The sequence below is a fragment of the Periplaneta americana genome, chromosome 5 (assembly GCF_040183065.1).
Source record: "Periplaneta americana isolate PAMFEO1 chromosome 5, P.americana_PAMFEO1_priV1, whole genome shotgun sequence".
Taxonomy (NCBI): domain Eukaryota; kingdom Metazoa; phylum Arthropoda; class Insecta; order Blattodea; family Blattidae; genus Periplaneta; species Periplaneta americana.
Window position 1 is genome coordinate 4,210,108 of NC_091121.1, and position 20,990 is coordinate 4,231,097.

The window sequence follows — 20,990 nt, forward strand, 5'->3', positions numbered from 1 at the left end:
TTAGCAGGAATATGAAGACTGATATTGCTTATGAAAGATTCACAATCAATATCACTCTTAATGACTTTACAAAAAAATAAATAATCAAGATCCTGACGTCTGGTAAACAAACTACCGCAATTAAAATTTTTGCAATTAGTCTCCTAGTTATAATCGAAATTTGGTAAAAATCTATAAGAACACAAGGAAATAAATTTTCTTTGAATATTCTCCAATTTAGCCGAGTCAGTGGAAGTAATGGAGTTCCATACAACAGATGCATATTCAAGCTTGGATCTAACCAACGTATAGTATAAAATTAATAAACACATAGGAGTGGAAAAAGAATAAGTTATAGATCTAATTAGACCAAGCATTCTTAATGAATGGGTATAAATATATTGCACATGATCATGGAAATATAATTTTGAATCAAGTAAGACACCAAGATCTCTAATATAATCTTTCTTAGTAATTACGACATTACTAAGATAATAATTACATTTTTGGGAAGTAGTTTTCCGTGAGAAGGAAATAACAAAAGTTTTGGATTGATTAATTTTCATTCCATTTTCAACAGACCATTGTAAAATTGAATTAATGTCATTTTGAAGAATTTGACAATCAGCCAATAATAATAATAATAATAATAATAATAATAATGATAATAATAATCATATTTATTGGTAATTTAATAATTAAAACTACAATAGGTTCGTTAAAAGGAAACATTACAACTGAAGACTCAAGGAGCCCTAGCTTCCCGTCAATCAGGATCCCAGGACCGAACACCGTGAAACAATCTAATTATCGAGCAAGTTACACAAGACGAACTGCCATTAATTCTTGCATTGTGAGCCCCGCACCGAGTCGGATCCGCTGCTGATTTGATTAAAACCTCCTCCGCCCTCGCCCCTTGAAAGAACTGGCAAATCCTTCTCGACAATCCCGACAGGAAATGAAATATTAGTGAACTGGTGAATCACACTGCATCATCAGACAGTCTCATGCCAATTTTCGCTCTGCCAGCTTAATTTTGACTACAAGTAATAACAAGCATCACACAGCAGTTCATCGACTTGTCTGCTCTGATACCTTCTCCAGCAGCCTACTACTCAGTCTGAACACATTTCTCCTTTCTCAAAGGTTTAATACAGTGTGTTGAGTAAAGATTTTTACTCCGAATGAAAGCATGTAACACTATATATCAATAAAATTAATAATCTGGAATAAATGTCGAGCCACAGGTATAGCTAAGGCGCTAGCGCTTTTGTCTTTAGATTGGGAGATGCGCTTGGGCGTAAGTACGATTCTTGGTTGGATTTTTTCTCAATTGTAAGGCGAAAGTCAGGTAATTCCTGACGAATTATCGGCCTAATCTCGCCATCACCATTTCCACACAATACGCTGCACACGTTGCTTGATGCAACATCATAGTTAAGTCTAAAAGAGTGAAGTCCGGAAAGCGTGGTGGCCATCATTTTTTTTTTCAACAATCACTTTTGATTCATTTCGTGAAAATATTTCATTTAAGGATTCTTGAAACCGCACCAAGAAAGTGCTGAGGAGCGCTATATTGTTATAGATAGCATTTTGTTTTTTTGGAATTTGGGGTTCTGCGAAGAACTGTGAAGCAATAATCTTGCAACAACGCACTACGCATTATTAAATATAAAGTTATTGCGTTCGTGACTGTCACAACTATATCCTTTTTCCTTGCAATTATATAATCAGTCTCTAACTCAATATAAATTATCATGAAGGAATAGTACTTATAAAGCTGTCGTTATTCCACTCAACTATTACATTAAAGAATATGAAATATGTCTAAAAAGAAAGCTATTGATTGTTCTACCGAAAAATTGTTTAAGGAATTTGAAGTCCTGAAAATACATTATGCTTATTTCAATGTATTATTAAAATGTATACATAAATTTACAAAATTTTGAGATCATATACCCACAAAAAAAATACCAAAGGCTTCAATATAATAAAGTTTAACGAACACTGCCTTCAGTCATAGCAATATTGACTGTAGAATTTATAATAAATTAATTAAGAAATATTCTTATACAGTTAACTCAAAGGGTTTTAAGTTCAAAATGTTATGTAAGCACTCGTTATTGGTGAATATTAATAATTTTTTAAGAAGTTATTTATTGTAATTTGTCTATAGTAATCTCACTTCAAGTTTCGATTTATCTAAAGAAAATCGAAACTCGAGTGGGATTTAATTGACCATTACACGATTAGAAGAAAGTATATAAAGATTAGAAGAAATAAAATATTCTAACACAATAAAATATTAACTTACTTACTAAAATACTAAACTGAAAATGTATTATTGTACCATTTCATCATTACAAATATTCCGCTAGATGGCAGTAGTGTGTTATGATTAGCTGTTGTCTTGTTACCATTTCTGCCAACTATACAATCTTAATTGAGACTCGGAATCCAAGAGGGGCCCAATATTTAATCACTTAAAAAATTTATTTCCCATGTAAAATAATTAGTAGAAGCTTGTTGGCACGGTTATGTGCAAAGATGTAATGGAGATGTACTTACGAAACAAAAAATAATTAGTCAGAGGCATTTTGTAGCAACAGCAAACATTTTTTTCAATTTTCCAAAAGTTTGATGAAATGGACTTGGGCCCCTCTTGGATTCCGGGTCTCAATTGAACTCTATGGACGGTTACTAGTCAAGAAGGCTTTGTTGATTCAGTTTCATTTTTATTAAAACAGTTGCATTCCACTTCAATTATCTTTGATGGGCGATCGTAAGAGTACAAGTCAAAAAACCTTATTTTAAAGGAGAGCAAAAAAAACTGTTTAACATCGTATATGATTTTGAAGATACTGTTATGTGTATCAGAAAATGAGGCGTTCTACAGCAGGTTTTGACTTGTACTCTTTTTACCAGACATAGATATCGAGCTGATGATGACAAAACTGTACATATCTCAATTTCGCCAAAAATTGACTTGTACTCTTATGATCGCCCATCAAAGTATATTAAACAATCTCTAATACATGACTACCCATAATCTCATATAACATAACCTAAATAATATAAATAAGGTAAATGATAGAAAAATTTTAATTGCGGATGATGAAATAAACATGAATCATTTTAAAAAGTATAATTATTGAAAGTGCAATGTTGGCAAAGAACAAATGCTAGCGAGGAGATAAAAACAAACAAACGCTAGGGAGGTGACAAAAATTGTATGATAAGCAGCCATTATTGGTTGAAACACGTTCTGTACCATTTTATTGGTCAAAAATAGTATGATGCAGTGAAAGTGTAATAGTATTTTTAATTCTATTATGTATTGAATCCTCCCCTGAGCACGACAACACTCTCTTTTAAGAAAGTGCTAGAATCTTTGTTCTTGTATGATTTTACATTGTCTATTTCCTAGCAATAAACTACATTAAAATTGCACCATCACTTTACGGACTTTATGAAGTTTTGGAAGTTGATAGTAAATAGGTATCCATTGCTGTGCTGTAAAGGTTAGCATACCTGACTATGAAACGAGTGGACTCGGGTTCAAATCCTAGTTGGAACAAGTTACCTGGTTCAGGGTTTTTCCGGTTTTCCCTCAACATTAAGGGGCGACTCCGCTGAAAATCACAAAAAATTTTCCAAAAAATGTTTATTCGCTATTTCACGTGTTTAAAATGTGTATTTTCATACCCCAAATGAATTTAGTTCAATTCTGATTACAAATATAGTTTAATTTTTTTTTAATTAAGACTCTAATAGGGCGCGGAATTTAAAGAGCTGTCAAATTTATTTTTTCATCAAAGAAGTCTTTTATTTTTTAATTTCCGATTACAAATCTAGTAACTTTTTGTTCTAAAGTTGGCTCCCTGAAGTTACTAGATGAATGTAACGGAGGATAATTTTAATAGGTATGTGTTTCGTAAATATTCATTTTACTTTCAAATTCATTTTTCTGTAAGTTTATTTTTCTTGATTCAACACCAACTTTTTTATGTCAAATATTAATCAATCTGGATGAAATTTTTACTGCAAGTATTTATGAGGTAGCTGCATGTTTCTATGCATTTAGTTTGTGAGAAAATGTTGACAGTTTATTTCATTAATATATTTTTAATGAATAAATTATAGAAAATGCAACATTCAAGATTAAAGAAAAAATTTGAAAGTGAATAAATGAGATATTTCATAAAATGAATGCATAGAAATGTTTATCTGTGTCTTCCGAATGTAACCAAAGAAAGGAAACTAAAAAATCGAGATCTTCTACTAAAAAGTTGGGTTTTAAAATATTTCTAAAAGAAATAGGAAGAAAAAATAAAAAAATCAAAAGTAAAAAATATTTGGGAGTTAAAAGTTTCGATTTTCCATTTTGTTACTTCTTTACATAGTAAACATGTTCTCAAAATTTGGTTGAAAAAATTATAAGGAAAAAAAGTTGTCATTTTTAGTGGAGTATCTCCTTAAGAGCAAATGCTGGGTAACTCTCGACGCTGGACCCTGGACTCATTTTGCTGACATTATCACCTTCATCTCACCCAGACACTAGATAATCTTAGCAGCTGATGAAGTGTCGTAAAATAATCAATTAAAAACAATAAGTAGGCGTAAGTGATATAATAAAGGGATATGGAAATTTTATCAACAGTAATCTCACTAGACGTTGTGATTTATCTAGAGAAAATCAAAACTCGAGTGGGATTTAATTGACTATTACACGATTAGAAGAAAGTATATAAAGATTAGAAGTAACGAAGTACTCCAATACAATAAAATATTAATTGACTTACGAAAATACAATTCTCTTCAAATGTATTATTGTACCATCTCAACATTACAAATATTACGCTAGATGCATGCTAGATGGCAGTAGTGAGCAATGCCTTCTCGTCGAGAAGTTCTCGATCTATTATAGACGATGGCAATATTACTAGTCAAGAAGGCTTTGTTCATTCAGTTTCATTTTTATTAAAATGCAACATTCCACTTCAATTATCCGAATCCCAGTAATCAACGTCACTTGACAGATGATTTTCAATAAATCTTAATATTAAACAATCTCTGATACGTGACTATCCATAATATCATATAGCAGAAGCTATACAGAAGTGCTAGAAAAGTTTTAATTAACGACGATGACATAAAAAAAATAAACATGAATAATTTTAAAAGGAATAATTATTGAATATACAATTTTCAAATTTGAATGTGGTTGGTGGTTCAATTGATGTTATATTGGACGTGTGCGTAATGGAAGTGGAACTCGTTGATTTAGGCCTACATGGTGTATTCAACTTATTCAGGATTTCCGAATGGTGCTCTTCATTTATTTGTAAATCGGATTTCAGAAGATGCATAGGTATGATCAGTGATTTTTTATTAATTCTTGTTCTTGAATGCCAATGCGAGTCATATTTGAAACTGCTGTGCATCGACTGGAGTAGTTTGTAATTTTATACAGACGTGGACAAATTATTAGCAAAATTGAAGATTTTTATTACATATTTTTACAAAATATGATTCTTCAGCTTAGACTACAGTTGACATTTTTGCGTATTTCGACATTTTTAGCAACATTGAAGATTTGTATTGTATAATTTTTTTTACAAAATTTGACTCTTCAATTTTGACTACATTTGATATATTTGCATATTTACAAATTATTAGCAAAACAAGATTTTTATTATATATTTTTACAAAATTTGACTCTTCAATTTGGACTACGGTTTACATTTTGGATATTTCCAAATTATTAGCAAAACTGAAGATATTTATTTTATATTTTTACAAAATTTGACTCTTCAATTTCAATTGCAGTTGACATTTTTGCATATTTACACATTATTAGCAAAATATGAAGATTTTTATTATATTTCTTTACAAAATTTGACTCTTCAATTTAAACTACAGTTGACATTTTTGCATATTTCTATCTATTGTAATGATAGAAATATGCCAAATTGTCAACTGTAGTCTAAATTGAAAAGTCAAATTTTGTAAACAGATTTGTCATAAAAATCGTCAATTTGTTAATAATTTGTCCACGTCTGTATATATATATATATATTTTTTTTTTGACGTCCAGACCAGCGCTGTTTCAAATATTGGCAAACAAAGAAACAAATGCTAGGGACGCGATAAAATTAAACAAATGCTAGGGACGCGATAAAATTGTGCGATAAGCAGCTATGAGTGGTTGAAATACGTCCTTTCGTACCGTTTTATTGGTCAAAAGTAGTATGACGTAGTAAGAGTGTAATAGTCCATTAAACACAATTTAAGCTAAGAAGTCTGGAAAAGTTCCTTGGAAAATAAAAGCAGAAAACAACTGCTACTTCAATTGCACTTATGATAAGAGAGTGACCCCCCAGCAGTGAATACAATGTTCTCGTGTGAATCTGTCCAATTACAAGATGGTAGACAGAGTGACGCAATTTTGAGAAAACCCGCCTGATTGGCCACGTGGCGTGATGGTATCAGGGTACTATAGAAAGATTTCTAAGCAACCACTCAGGGGCGGATGGGGGTTTGTGGGAGACACACAAGGAGAGGGGGGGAGGCGTAGGGTGAATCAAAGCGCTTTTCAAGCTTCGATCCTGCCCGTCAAATCCTATTACTTCACACTCCATCATCCTGCTTGTGCCTAACCTCCAGTGCAGAATCCTACAACACTTTTGTCTAAAATGTATTAAAATTAAAAAAAAAAAAAAATTAACGAAAACTAATAGAAAGATTTTTATAATATGCATCAGACGGGTCATAGTGAAGGGTAATTGTTAATCAGCATATAATAAACTATAGACTAACCTATTTAATTATCTGCAGTAAGAAACCATAACACGGAGAAAATACAAGAATACATACATAAGACGAGTAATAACTTTGAATAATTCTATACCACGTTAAAGTGTGTTCTATTTAGAACGTACGAAAGGAAGTAAATTTGAAACTCTACAAAATGATGGAGATTCTGGTATCATACAATTGATGGGCTCTGAGTAGGTACTGTGCTAGATAACAAGCAATCAAAGAAGCGTAACAGTGACATACAGTAGCGTGCAGATTAATCCGAACACGACATATTTTTACATTTTCTGCCATTGTTGGCCTCACAGCTGCTCATACCGCTTTAATTGACATATCTCTAGTACGTGTAATTCCATTGTTGAAGGTCTGTCGTTATTATTTTTTTATAATACGAGTATGTGACATTTTGCCTGTCGTTTTGTACTTATAAGCATTTCAGTTGTGTTGAAGACTTAATACTGCAATCCTGTGTACATTCTGTCGTCTTCACAAATGGATACAACTCCACGAAAACGGTCTAAAATTATAACATTAGCAGAACATTCTTCTATGACACAGAGGCAAATTTCTGCAGAATGTCAAATCGGTTTGGCTACTGTTAATTCTATCATAAAACGATACAGGGAGACTGGATCCATCACATCCCAGAAAAAAAAGAAACTGTGGAAGGAAAAGGAAGACTTCACCTGCAGATGATCGTTTAATTGTCAGGAAAAGTAAATTAAATCCTAGACTAACTGCTGTTGACTTAACTCGCGAGTTAATGGCTACCACTGGGGCGAATATTCACGTCACAACAGTGCGGCGTAGGCTTTTGGAAGCTGGACGAAGGGCTCGTAAGCCTATTAAGAAGCAACTGCTAACCCCTGTTATGTGCAAAAAACGCTTAATGTGGGCAAAATTACATCAACACTGGACAGTGAATGACTGGAAGAATGTACTTTTTTCCGATGAGTCTCATTTCGAGGTCCACGGCCACCGTGTTTCTTACGTACGGAAAGGATCCGAAAAGGTAACAGCAGCTCATCTCCAACAAGCATCCAAATACCCCCCAAAAGTAATGTTTTGGGGTTGTTTTACACATGAAGGGCCTGGAGCATTAATACCTATCAAGGGAATGATGAATTCTGACAAATATATTCACTTATTGAAAACCAGAATCGTACCCCAGCTGCAAAAATCATTTCCGGATGGCAGAGGTGTGTTCCAACAAGACCTGGCACCATGCCATACGTCTCGAAAAACTACAGAATTCGTCAACAAGAAGAATATTCAGGTACTCCCCTGGCCAGGCAACTCACCCGACATCAACCCCATTGAGAACTTGTGCTCAATTTGCAAAAGAAGAATGCAAAAAATGGATTGTTCTACAAAGGAGAAGATGATTTCTGCCCTCATTGGTGTATGGTTTCGCGATGAAGAAATGAAGAATATTTGTGGGAAATTAGAGGAATCCATGCCAAATCGTCTCAGAGCTGTTATTAGGAACAAGGGAGGCCACATAGATTACTGAGGTATGTCTTAGATCCTTTTTTTTTTATCCCCTTTGAGTGTTTTTGCATAAGTAATTACGTTGTTCGGATTAATTTGCACGCTACTCTAATGGAAGATTACAGAGCAAATAAATTAAGTTCTTATCACACATATTCCGATGTGATACAGTGTTAAAAGTTGTGTAATCAAGATGTATAATCAAGACAATAAAAGTCATTTAATACACAAATATAGGTGGGAACGGATAAAAGCCATAAAAACATCACACCACATACACTTTAAACAAGAGGCGTCAAGACCAACAACGACCAGTTCCGAAGATGACCGAAAATAGGTCAAAATTTAACACAAGAAAGTTCTTATCATATATATTCAGAAGTGATACAGTGTTAAAAGTTGTGTAATCAAGATGTATTATCAAGCAAATAAATGCTTAACATAAAATAATTTATAACAATGCTGATCCAGTAATAATAATTTAATACTTACTTACTTATGGCCTTTAAGAAACCCGCAGGTTCATTGCCACCCTCACATAAGCTCGCCATCGGTCCCTATCCTGAGCAAGATTAATCCAGTCTCTATCATCATATCCCACCTCCCTCAAATCCATTTTAATATTATCCCCCCATTTATGTTTCGGCCTCCCCAAAGGACTTTTCCCCTACGGCCTCCCAACTAACACTCTATATGCATTTCTGGATTCGCCCATACGTGCAACATGCCCTGCCCATCTCAAACGTCTGGATTTAATGTTCCTAATTATGTCAGGTGAAGAATACAATGCGTGCAGTTCTGTGTCGTGTAACTTTCTCCATTCTCCTGTAACTTCATCCTTCTTAGCCTCAAATATTTTCCTAAGCACCCTATTCTCAAACACCCTTAAACTCTCTTCTTCTCTCAAAGTGAGAGTCCAAGTTTCGCAACCATACAGAACAACCGGTAATATAAAGGGATTTCTTTACTGAAGTTAAATGACAGTATGGGATGAAGCCAAATGCAAAGAAGATGAGAAAAATAAAGACGGTAAACTTGCAAATTCTAAATGAGGCAGTAGAGCAAGTGGACAGCTTCAAATACTTGGGCTGTACTACAAGCAGTAACATGAGCTGCTGCCAGGAAGTCAAAAGGAGGATAGCAATGGCAAAGGAAGTTTCTAATAGAGCATCTTCTGCGGACCTCTGGAAAAAGAACTAAGGAAGATACTAGTGAAGTGCTTTCTGTGGAGTGTAGTATTGTAAGGGGGCAGAAACATGGACATTACGACGAAGCGAAGAGAAGCGACTAGAAACACTTGAAATATGGATATAGAAAAATATGGAGCGTGTGAAATGCACAGACAGAAAAAGAAAGAAAACTGTGTTGAAAAGAGTTGGTGAAGAAAGAATAATGCTCAAACTGATCAGAAAGAGAAAAAGGAATTTTCTGGGTCACTGGTTGCCTACTGAAGGATGCACTGGGAAGAATATTAACTTGAGAAAATTTCGGGAAGAACAAATCAGATGATAAATGACATTAGGATATATGAATCATTTGCGGAAACTAAGAGAAAGGTAGAAAATTGAAAATATTTGAGAATGTTGGATTTGCAATGAAAGATTTGTCCTTGGATAGAAAAGAAAGAATGAATGAATATTTCATCAGTGTTACAGTGGTTAATGATAATAGTGCTGGTAATGATACGAATTGTGGTGATCGGAAAATTGTTGTCATATTGGATAGGATGATTATGAAGTGGTGACATAATAGTGGTGATGATTAGGGACATGATGATAGTATCAATGATTCATCTTATAAAAATGATGTTACAGTACATCTATGTTTGAAAATGACACTCATGATGTAGCGGTGGGAATGAAAGTTGTGTAGTGGTTAAATATAATATGGTGAAACTAAAGTTGGGTTGGTGATAATTTTTATGGTGACTATTACACTCTTACTACGTCATACTACTTTTGACCAATAAAACGGTACGAAAGGACGTATTTCAACCAATCATGGCTGCTTATCGCACAATTTTATCGCGTCCCTAGCATTTGTTTAATTTTATCGCGTCCCTAGCATTTGTTTGTTTGTTTGCCAACATTTGAAACTGCGCTGGCCTGGACGTCAAAAAAAAAAATATATATAAGTTAGATAAAATTACAAACCACTCCAGTCGATGCACAGCAGTTTCAAATATGTCTCGCATTGGCATTCAAAACAAGAATTAATAAAAATCACTGATCATACCTATGCATCTTCTGAAATCCGATTTACAAATAAATGAAGAGCACCATTCGGAAATCCTGAATAAGTTGAACACATCATGTAGGCCTAAATCAACGAGTTCCACTTCTATTACGCACACGTCCAATATAACATCAATTGAACCACCAACCACATTCAAATTTGAAAATTGTACATTCAATAATTATTCCTTTTAAAATTATTCATGTTTATTTTTTACGTCATCGTCGTTAATTAAAACTTTTCTAACACTTGTGTATATTAGTTATGTTATGTTATAGCTTCTGCTATATGATATTATGGATAGTCACATATCAGAGATTGTTTAATATTAAGATTTATTGAAAATCATCTGTCAAGTGACGTTGATTACTGGGATTCGGATAACTGAAGTGGAATGTTGCATTTCAATAAAAATGAAACTGAATCAACAAAGCCTTCTTGACTAGTAACATTGCCATCGTCTATAATAGATCGAGAACTTCTCGACGAGAAGGCATTGCTCACTACTGCTATCTAGCATGCATCTAGCGTAATATTTGTAATGTTGAGATGGTACAATAATACATATGAAGACAGTTGTATTTTCGTAAGTCAATTAATATTTTATTGTATTGGAGTACTTCGTTACTCTTAATCTTTATATACTTTCTTCTAATCGTGTAATAGTCAATTAAATCCCACTCGAGTTTTGATTTTCTGTAGATAAACCAAACGTCTAGTGAGATTACTGTTGATAAGAAATTAAATATGGTAACGTCCTCAAGATAACTTCATATTAGCTAATCTGTTCTGTTCCAGTAAATCAGTGTCGTTAAATTGGTAGTCTACGATTGAAAATTAGAAATATCAATAATTGTTCCCAGGGTTCCATTCCTTAGGATGGTAATTGGAAAATTCCGTTTGCATAAAACGTATCCTCATCGAAATTCTACTCGCGTTTCATTCTGCATCATAAATCACGTGGTCTGTTCAAGAGAGCATCTTAAAAATGAGTGGGGCAGTATAATTACTGAATTCTTGTTAAGAAATTTCATTCATTTCGCTCTTAATTCAACCTGCGTACAGTTAAATTGCAATTAGTATGCACGGCGCATCAATTCGCATAAATACAATTATTTTCATCTGCGGGAGTTTCGCCTCTCTGTATCCCCTCACCCTCGTTTATTATTGCTTCCCCTGCATTTTGAATTCATATCTTCATTCTCTTATCCCCCACATCTTATTTGTTTTGTCCTTGTGTTAATTTCTTCCCTATTTTTTTATAGATCCACTCCAGTCTTTCAAATTCGTCTCCTTGGAGACCATTCTTCTAAACTCTGGCATCCGACTGCAGTTTCCTCCTGTGATATTTTCCATGGTTATCTTGATCTAATACAAGATGTATTTGAAGTTCTTTTAATTTATCTTCTACATTCTCCTCTTTCTTTTTCCTTGTTTGTTTATTTCTTTGTCTCTTTCTCTCTTTATTTCTTCTCCTCGTCTTCATTTGTTCCTGTATCCATTTGCAGTTTTTTCGTATGTATTGTTATTCTTCTTTATTCTCAATGTATGATATTTCTTCCAACACTTGTTACTGTGATTGGTTCTCAGTCAATAAATTGGTATTAAATTGTAACAAAACTAACGTAATTCAATTTAAATCCTGTCCAAATTCAACGTCGCAAATTTGTAGCGCAGTAATTAATAATAGATCCCTATTAGAAACAACAACAGCAACCAAATTTCTTGGCTTAAAAATCGATAATGTGTTAAATTGGGAAAATCATATTAAAGAAATTACCCCCAAACTAAAAATAGCTTGTTTTGCTATTAGATCTATGCAAAAGATAGTAAATATCAATACCTTAATAACAATATACTTTGCATACTTCCACTCGATAATGAGTTTTGGAATAATATTCTGGGGAAATTCCACAGATAGTAACAGTATATTTCCATTACAAAAAAGAGTAATTAGAATAATAGTAGGTGCCAAATCTAGGGAATCGTGTAGGACTATTTTCAAAAAATTACAAATATATTTTCATTAATAATCTTCCTCTTATGTAATCGTGAAAACTTTGTAACTAATTCAACAGTTCATAGCATAAATACACGTCAAAAATGACTTCCATACTCCATCGGCAAGTCTATCGTGCTATCAAAAAGGAGTGCGTTATATGGCAGTAAAAAAATTTAATAGCCTCCCTGTCGATACAAAAAATAAAACTCAAAACATTAGATTATTTAGGGCCAAATTAAAGAAGTACCTAATTTCTCACGCCTTCTATTCTGTAGGTGAATTCATGACATTCAATAACACTTCATGAAATTGATACTAAAACTTTGTGTTGTACTAGTAGACTATATTGTAAATCTCGTCTGTATATATTTCATCTAGACTGTGACTATAAATTAAGACTTTATAATAGTATTAAGTTTTTTGACTTGTTCCATATTCTAGCTGTGAAGCAATGTATGAATACCATGGAATGTTAATAAATACAATACAATACAATTACATTACAATTGGTTCGTTGTCTCTTTCTTTCTCCCTTTCTTCGTTCGTTTGTTTGTTTGTTTCTCGTCTTTACTTCCTTTCTTCTTTCGTTATTTCTCTCTCTTTCTTTCTTTTCCCACCTTCATTTGTTTCTGTGTCCATTTGCTGCTCTTTTCGTACGGTATGTATTCTTGTGATTTGTTGTTTAGTCAACTGTCCGAAGACAGGTCTGAACCCACAAGTGATACCAACAAGGCACAACTTATGAGGGAATGGGGAGACAATGGGGTAAGGTGGTCAGTTCTTTCCCCCTCCATTGTATACGTCACCGATTAGCTACATATTACACTAATCAGACTTCAGATGTATACAAACGATTGTTCTTCCTCTGACACTATCGGCAAGTGAGATGTACTGCCTGATAATAGATCATATACTTATATACGAACATATCAGCCAAAAGCTAAATCAGAGGCATATTGTTCTTATTCTTCTTTATCTTAAATTCACGAGTATTTCTTCTAACACTCCTTACATTACTTTTTTAGTCTTCACTTTCTGATCACCCTGCGCTCCTCATTTATGCTCACTCACTCACTCACTCACAAACTCACTTACACGCTCACTCACTCACAAACGCACTCACTCACTCACAAACTCACTCGCTCACAAATTCCTCACTCACTCACTCACAAACTCATTCACTCGCTCACTCACTCACTCACAAACTCACTCACTCACAAATTCATTCACTCACTCACAAACTCACTCACTCATTCACAAACTCACTCACTCACAAACTCATTCACTCACTCACAAACTCACTCACTCGCTCACAAACTCACTCACTCACTCACAAACTCACTCACTCGCTCACAAACTCACTCACTCACTCACAAACTCACTCACTCACAAACTCACTCACTCAGAACTCACTCACTCATTCACAAACTCACTCACAAACTCACTCACTCACTCGTTCACTCACTCACAAACTCACTCATTCATTCACTCACTCACTCACAAACTCACTCACAAACTCGCTCACTCATTCACTCACTCACAAACTCACTCACAAACTCACTCACTCATTCACCCACTCACTCACAAACTCACTCACTGATTCACTCACAAACTCACTCACTCACAAACTCACTCACTCACTCACAAACTCACTCACTCACTCATTCACTCACTCACTCACAAACTCACTCACTCGCTCACAAACTCACTCACTCATTCACTCACTCACTCACAAACTCACTCGCTCACAAACTCACTCACAAACTCACAAACTCCCTCACTCACTCACTCATTCACTCACTCACAAACTCACTCACTCACTCACTCACTCACTCACTCATTCATTCACTCACTCACTCACAAACTCGCTTACTCACTCACAAACTCGCTCGCTCACTCACTCACTCACTCACTCACTCACTCACTCATTCATTCACTCACTCACTCACAAACTCGCTTACTCACTCACAAACTCGCTCGCTCACTCACTCACTCACTCACTCACTCACTCACTCATTCATTCACTCACTCACTCACAAACTCGCTTACTCACTCACAAACTCGCTCGCTCACTCACTCACTCACTCACTCACTTACTCACACATATGCCCAGTAACATACTGTATTCATTTATGTAGTCACTTAGTTTTACTTGGCTAATTAACGAAGCTATATTAACTACTGCGTTAATTTCAAACATTCAATTTGCTAATGTCCTTATTTAAAAAAATCAATCACAATTATTGTTTAGGGAGGCAATATAAAGTTTCAATTACTGTAATACAATACCTGTGTTTTTGTTCTCTTTTCAGTTCAATACAATTTCCTGGTTTTCGCTTTGTTTTTGAGATAAAAATTCATTTATATGAAACACTTCACAGCGTGTTTTGCAAAGCCATCGATTTAATTCCCAGCTTGCTCAGTCAATTTAAGAGAACAATGTAATAATGCTGATGAATGATTGAAAGGATTTTAGTTCTGTCCTTTAAATGTGCAGGAATTTGATCCGAACAAATGAAACATTATAAATTGTTTTGCAGAACTAAAAGCTTCATTTGTTCGGATCAAATTTCTGCACATTCAAAGCACAAAACCAAAATTCTTTCCATAATTTATTATCGTAATAAACTGCTCTCTTAAATTGATTGAGCATATTGATATTTAATCAATTACTTTCCCTGAATACGCTATGAAATGTTTCCTGTAAAACAATTTTCATCTCGAAAAGAAGCGAAAACGAGCAAAACCGTATTAAAATTCTTGTATGAAACATCTCAAAGAATAACCTCCTGAAATTAATGACATTGCTTACGGTTCATCATGGCGAGACTTGGTGACATTTGAGGATGGCTTCTGATATCTGGTGACGGTTAGGAAGCTGCAGGACACATCTCTGTGATTCATACAGGACGTAGTAATCACCCGTGTGGATTGCACTCATCACATTCTTTCCTCTTCCAAATTCTATGTAGGCTACATTAAATCAATTATGGTCTCAGTGAAGGAGGATTTCCGTTCGTCATCCCTGTCCTACAGATACTTGCCAATCTGTCACTCATCCATTGAAGTGAATTATTTTTTCCATTCGTTGATTTATTAAGACATTTACTCCTCCATAAGTTTCATTATTATAAGTCTTTTTTCCTCTATTCTTGATTTCACACTTTGTCTTTCCATCATTTTATTACTTTATTTTTTCTTTCTTCTTCCTCCTGTTCTCTATCATGCTTCCGTTCTTCTCCCTCTTTTTTTCCCTTCTCTTCTTTCTCCTTCCTCTCTTTTCTTTCTCATCTCTTTCTCCTATCTTCTTCCTCTCTCTCTTTTCTCCTTCGTCTCTCTCTTTTCTCCTTCCTCTCTCTCATATCTTCTTCCTCTCCCTCTTTTCTCCTTCCTCTCTCTCATATCTCCTTCCTCTCTCTTTTTTCTCCTTCCTCTCTCTCATATCTTCTTCCTCTCTCATATCTTCTTCCTCCCTCTCCTTTCCCCTTTCTGTCTCTCCTTCCTACTTCCTCTCTCTCCTTCCTCCTTCCTCTCTCTCCTTCCTTCTTCCTCTCTATCCTTCCACACTCTCCTTTCTCCTTCCTCTCTTTCCTTTCCCCTCCCACTCTCGCCTTTCCCCTTCCACTCTCTCCTTTCCCCTTCCTCTCTCTCCTTTCCCCTTCCTCTCTCTCCTTCCTTCTTCCTCTCTCTCCTTCCACTCTCTCCTTTCTCCTGCCTCTCTCTCCTTTCCCCTTTTTCTCTCTCCTTCCTTCTTTCTCCCTCTCCTTTCTCCTTCCTTTCTCTCCTTTCCCCTATCTCTCTCTCCTTCCTCCTTCCTCTGTCCTTTCCTCTTTCTCTCTCTCCTTCCTTCTTCCTCTCTCTCCTTCCTTCTTCCTCTCTCCTTCCACACTCTCCTTTCTCCTTCCTCTCTTTCCTTTCCCCTTCCACTCTCTCCTTTCCCCTTCCTCTCTCTCCTTTCCCCTTCCTCTCTCTCCTTCCTTCTTCCTCTCTCTCTCCTTCCTTCTTCCTCTGTCTCCTTCCTTCTTCCTCTCTCTCCTTCCACTCTCTCCTTTCCCCTTCCTCCTCCCTCTCTCTCCTTTCCCCTTCCTCTCTCTCCTTCCTCTCTCTCCTTTCCCCTTTCTCTCTCTCTCCTTCCTCCTTCCTCTCTCTCCTTTTCCCTTTCTCTCTCTCCTTCCTCCTTCCTCTCTCACCTTTCCCCTTTCTCTCCTTCCTCCTTCCTCTCTCTCCTTCCCTTTTCCTCTCTCTCCTTTCTCCTTCCTTTCTCTCCTTTCCCCTTTCTCTCTCTCCTTCCTTCTTACTCTCTCCTTCCACTCTCTCCTTTCTCTCTCTCCTTTCCCCTTTCTCTCTCTCCTTCCTCCTTCCTCTCTCTCATTCCTTCTTCCTCTCTCTCCTTCCTTCTTCCTATCTCTCCTTCCACTCTCTCCTTTCCCATTCCTCTTTATCCTTCCTCCTTCCTCTCTCTCCTTCCCCTTCCTCTCTCTCTTTCCTCCTTCCTCTCTCTCCTTTCCCCTTCCTCTCTCTCCTTCCTCCTTCCTCTCTCTCCTTTCCCTTTCCTCTCTCTCCTTCCTCCTTCCTCCCTCTCCTTTCCCCTTTCTCTCTCCTTCCTCCTTCCACTCTCTCCTTTCCCCTTTCTCTCTCTCCTTCCCCCTTCCTCTATCTCCTTCCTTCTTCCTCTCTCTCCTTCCTTCTTCCTCTCTCTCCTTCCTTCTTCCTCTCTCTCCTTCCTTCTTCCTCTCTCTCCTTCCACTCTCTCCTTTCCCCTTCCTCCTCCCTCTCTCTCCTTTCCCCTTCCTCTCTCTCCTTCCTCCTTCCTCTCTCTCTTTTCCCCGTCCTCTCTCTCCTTCCTCCTTTCTCTCTCTCCTGCCTCCTTCCTCTCTCTCCTTCCCCCTTTCTCTCTCTCCTTCCTCCTTCCACTCTCTCCTTTCCCCTTCCTCTCTCTCCTTTTCCCTTCCTCTCTCTCCTTCCTCCTTCCTCTCTCTCCTTTCCCCTTTCTCTCCATCCTTCCTCCTTCCTCTCTCTCCTTCCTTCTTCCTCTCTCTCCTTCCACTCTCTCCTTTCTCCTTCCTCTCTCTCCTTTCTCCTTCCTCTCTTTCCTTTCCCCTTCCTTTCTCTCATGTCTCCTTCCTCTCTCTTCTTTTTCTCTCTTTTTCCTGTCTCTCCTCTTCCTTTTCCTTTCTTTCTTCCATCTTCCTTCCTTTATTTCGTCCGTCCTTTATTTCTTTACGTCTCTCCTACCTTTCTTTAATTTCTATCTTGTCTTTCCTTCTCCTTCTTCCTTTCTTCTTCTGGTTCTGCAGTGGAGGCTGCATTCTTCCCGCCCCCCTCCTCCCCATTTGCTGTGATGAAAGATGGATGACTCGTCCCTTTTAATCTGCAGGGGGATTCCTCTTTTCTCACCCTCCAGCTCTCAGATAAGTGCTTCTTGCTTGTCTGGTCAAGAGCATCCACGTAAGAAACGTCGCCTCCCCTCCCTAGGGGTGACAATCCGCCCTCGCCAATATTGGCACCAGATCAGTCCATCATAAGAACACTTGTCAATTCATGGCGTCATGTATTGTTTTGGGGGAGGGCACCTCCCGAGGGACGCGGACATCAATCTGACTAATGTCGACGATATTTGTAATCCATCTTTTCTGTATTTCAGTTCCCAGTGGAGCGACTGACTCCAATTAATGCGGATTTCAGTAAAATATGACAGGGATCTGATTGATGTACACACAGGCTGTTATGTTCATTTGTATCTATAGCTATAAAGCTCAACTTTACGTGTATTCGTCTATGAATATCTCAATATTTAGTCCGTAACACTAATAATTATATTCTACTATTTATTTATTCACCCGTTTTCATACTTTCTCTAGCTATCTTAACTTCAATACTCTATTACAACGCGATAACACGCTAGAAATTCCACTCCACACATCATCTCTACATTCCTCATTCTTCACTGTTGCCACTTCTCGTCACTGGAACTCTCTGCCGCTTGAAGTCAAAGGCTATTGAACCTTGAAATCTTTCATATCCAAGTTAGAAAATTATCTTCTGACGAGTTGCCAAACTAACTCACTATTATGACAAGTGTTGTATAGCTTGTTCCCACGTATTCACTAATTTTTTTATATTCTAGTAATATTGATTTTATTTTATCTTACGATGAAAGAGTAATGGAACGGAGAAAAATTCTCTCCGGCGCCGGGATTTGAACCCGGGTTTTCAGCTCTACGTGCTGATGCTTTATCCACTAAGACACACCGGATACAACCCCGGCGCCGGATAGAATCGTCTCACATTAAGCTCCAACTCTTGGGTTCCCTCTAGTGGCCGCCCTCTGCACTACGTCATAGATGTCTATGAACGTAGGACTGAAGTCCACACATGTGCTGAGGTGCACTCGTTATGAGTGACTAGTTGGCCGGGATCCGACGGAATAAGCGCCGTCTTAAATCACGAAGTGATTTAAGTATATCATATATATATATATATATATATATATATATATATATATATATATATATATAATATTTTTCTCCGTTCCATTACTCTTTCATCGTATGATGACGCAGAATATCTGCATGGAAATATCATATGTACTTCGGTACATTAAAATAATATATATATGATATGCGTAAATCACTTCGTGATTTAAGACGGCGCTTATTCCGTCGGATCCCGGCCAACTAGTCACTCATAACGAGTGCACCTCAGCACATGTGTGGACTTCGGTCCTACGTTCATAGACATCTATGATGTAGTGCAGAGGGCGGCCACTAGAGGGAACCCAGGAGTTGGAGCTTAATGAGACGATTCTATCCGGCGCCGGGGTTGTATCCGGTGTGGCTTAGTGGATAAAGCATCAGCACGTAGAGCTGAAAACCCGGGTTCAAATCCCGGCGCCGGAGAGAATTTTTCTCCGTTCCATTACTCTTTCATCGTATGATGACGCAGAATATCTGCATGGAAATATCATATGTATTTCGGTACATTAAAATAATATATATAAAATAATATATATAAATAATATGTATAAATAATATATACATTTATTTTATCTCTTTTTGTTTCATCATATTTCCCGATAATAATAATAATAATAATAATAATAATAATAATAATAATAATAATAATAATAATAATAATAATAATAATAGTAATAACAATAATAATAATAATAATAATAATAATAATAATAATAATAATAATAATAATAATAATAATGATTTATTTTAGCTGGCAGAGTTAAGGCCGTAAGGCCTTCTCTTCCACTCAACCAGCAAAAAGTGTATATACATATCCATGAACTTACAAAGAATTCAACAATTTGATTTAGATGAGAGTTACATGTATACAAGAGTTATTTACGAATTAAACAACAAAATACTATGAACTATTAATTAAACACTGAAATAAACTGTGTAGCAGAATTAAACTAAAATACATAGAATGTTAATATATTACAAATAATATTAGATAATAGAAAGAGATTATTATGAGACAATTAAAATACAGCACAATCAGGATGATGTGTAAAGAAAAAAGTAACAATGTAGTCAGTGATAGTTTAAATCAGTATGATTGGAGTGAAATGCTAATAAGGTTATCTTTTAAGCTGTTCTTAAATGTGTTTGTTGTCTTGGTAATATCTACAGGGACATCATTTTATTTTTACTTCAATTTTTATTGTACCTGAGTTTTTGAATGTACTTCACTCCCACCCCTTCTACTAGTAAACTTCCAACCGTTCACGACACAGAGCCGAGGGCGCGTAAGCAGTACTGAGTTAGTGAGTATAGTACGTTCCAGAAATATGTTCGCGTTTTCCAGTCACGAAAGAGCTTTCAATATTGAATCATATTTTCATACAGGTACTGTCGTCCGTTTTCCTACGTTGCATCCCGGTTTCCCCCACCTGCTTCTGTTCCCCCTCTGTTAAGTCTAGTAGCTGGGCTGTCTTGGCTCTTTTCTGAAAACATTAATTTCTGTTATGAATTGGACGTCTACGTAATATTATACAATTGTTTAAAATAACTTAAATAAAAGGGCCTCGTTAAGTAATTAACTGTCACGTGATCCCCCCCTTTGTACGACCCTGCGACAAAACCACTTGAACTGACAGTAGATAGCAGTTTTTGAGTAATTTTATCTTTTCGGATCGGGCAGAAGTGAAGATTGAATTTACAGTATGTAAGGTACTCTTTTATAGAGTAGGTACAGAATTATTTCAACATGAGTTGCTCGTACAAAGGACGAAACTGGTAATTGGAATTAGGTACAATAGTCTATAGTGCGATAATATGCACAAAGGAACTGAAGCCTGTATCGAAATGAACGGCCACCATTTTCAAAAATGTGTTTAAATATCCATATTATGATTATTTTTAAATTTAACTTCATTCTCTATATTCGCTAATATGTTTTCGCGGGATATCAGCCGAGTTAAGATTTTGGAATGCTCCAAGCTTTCGAC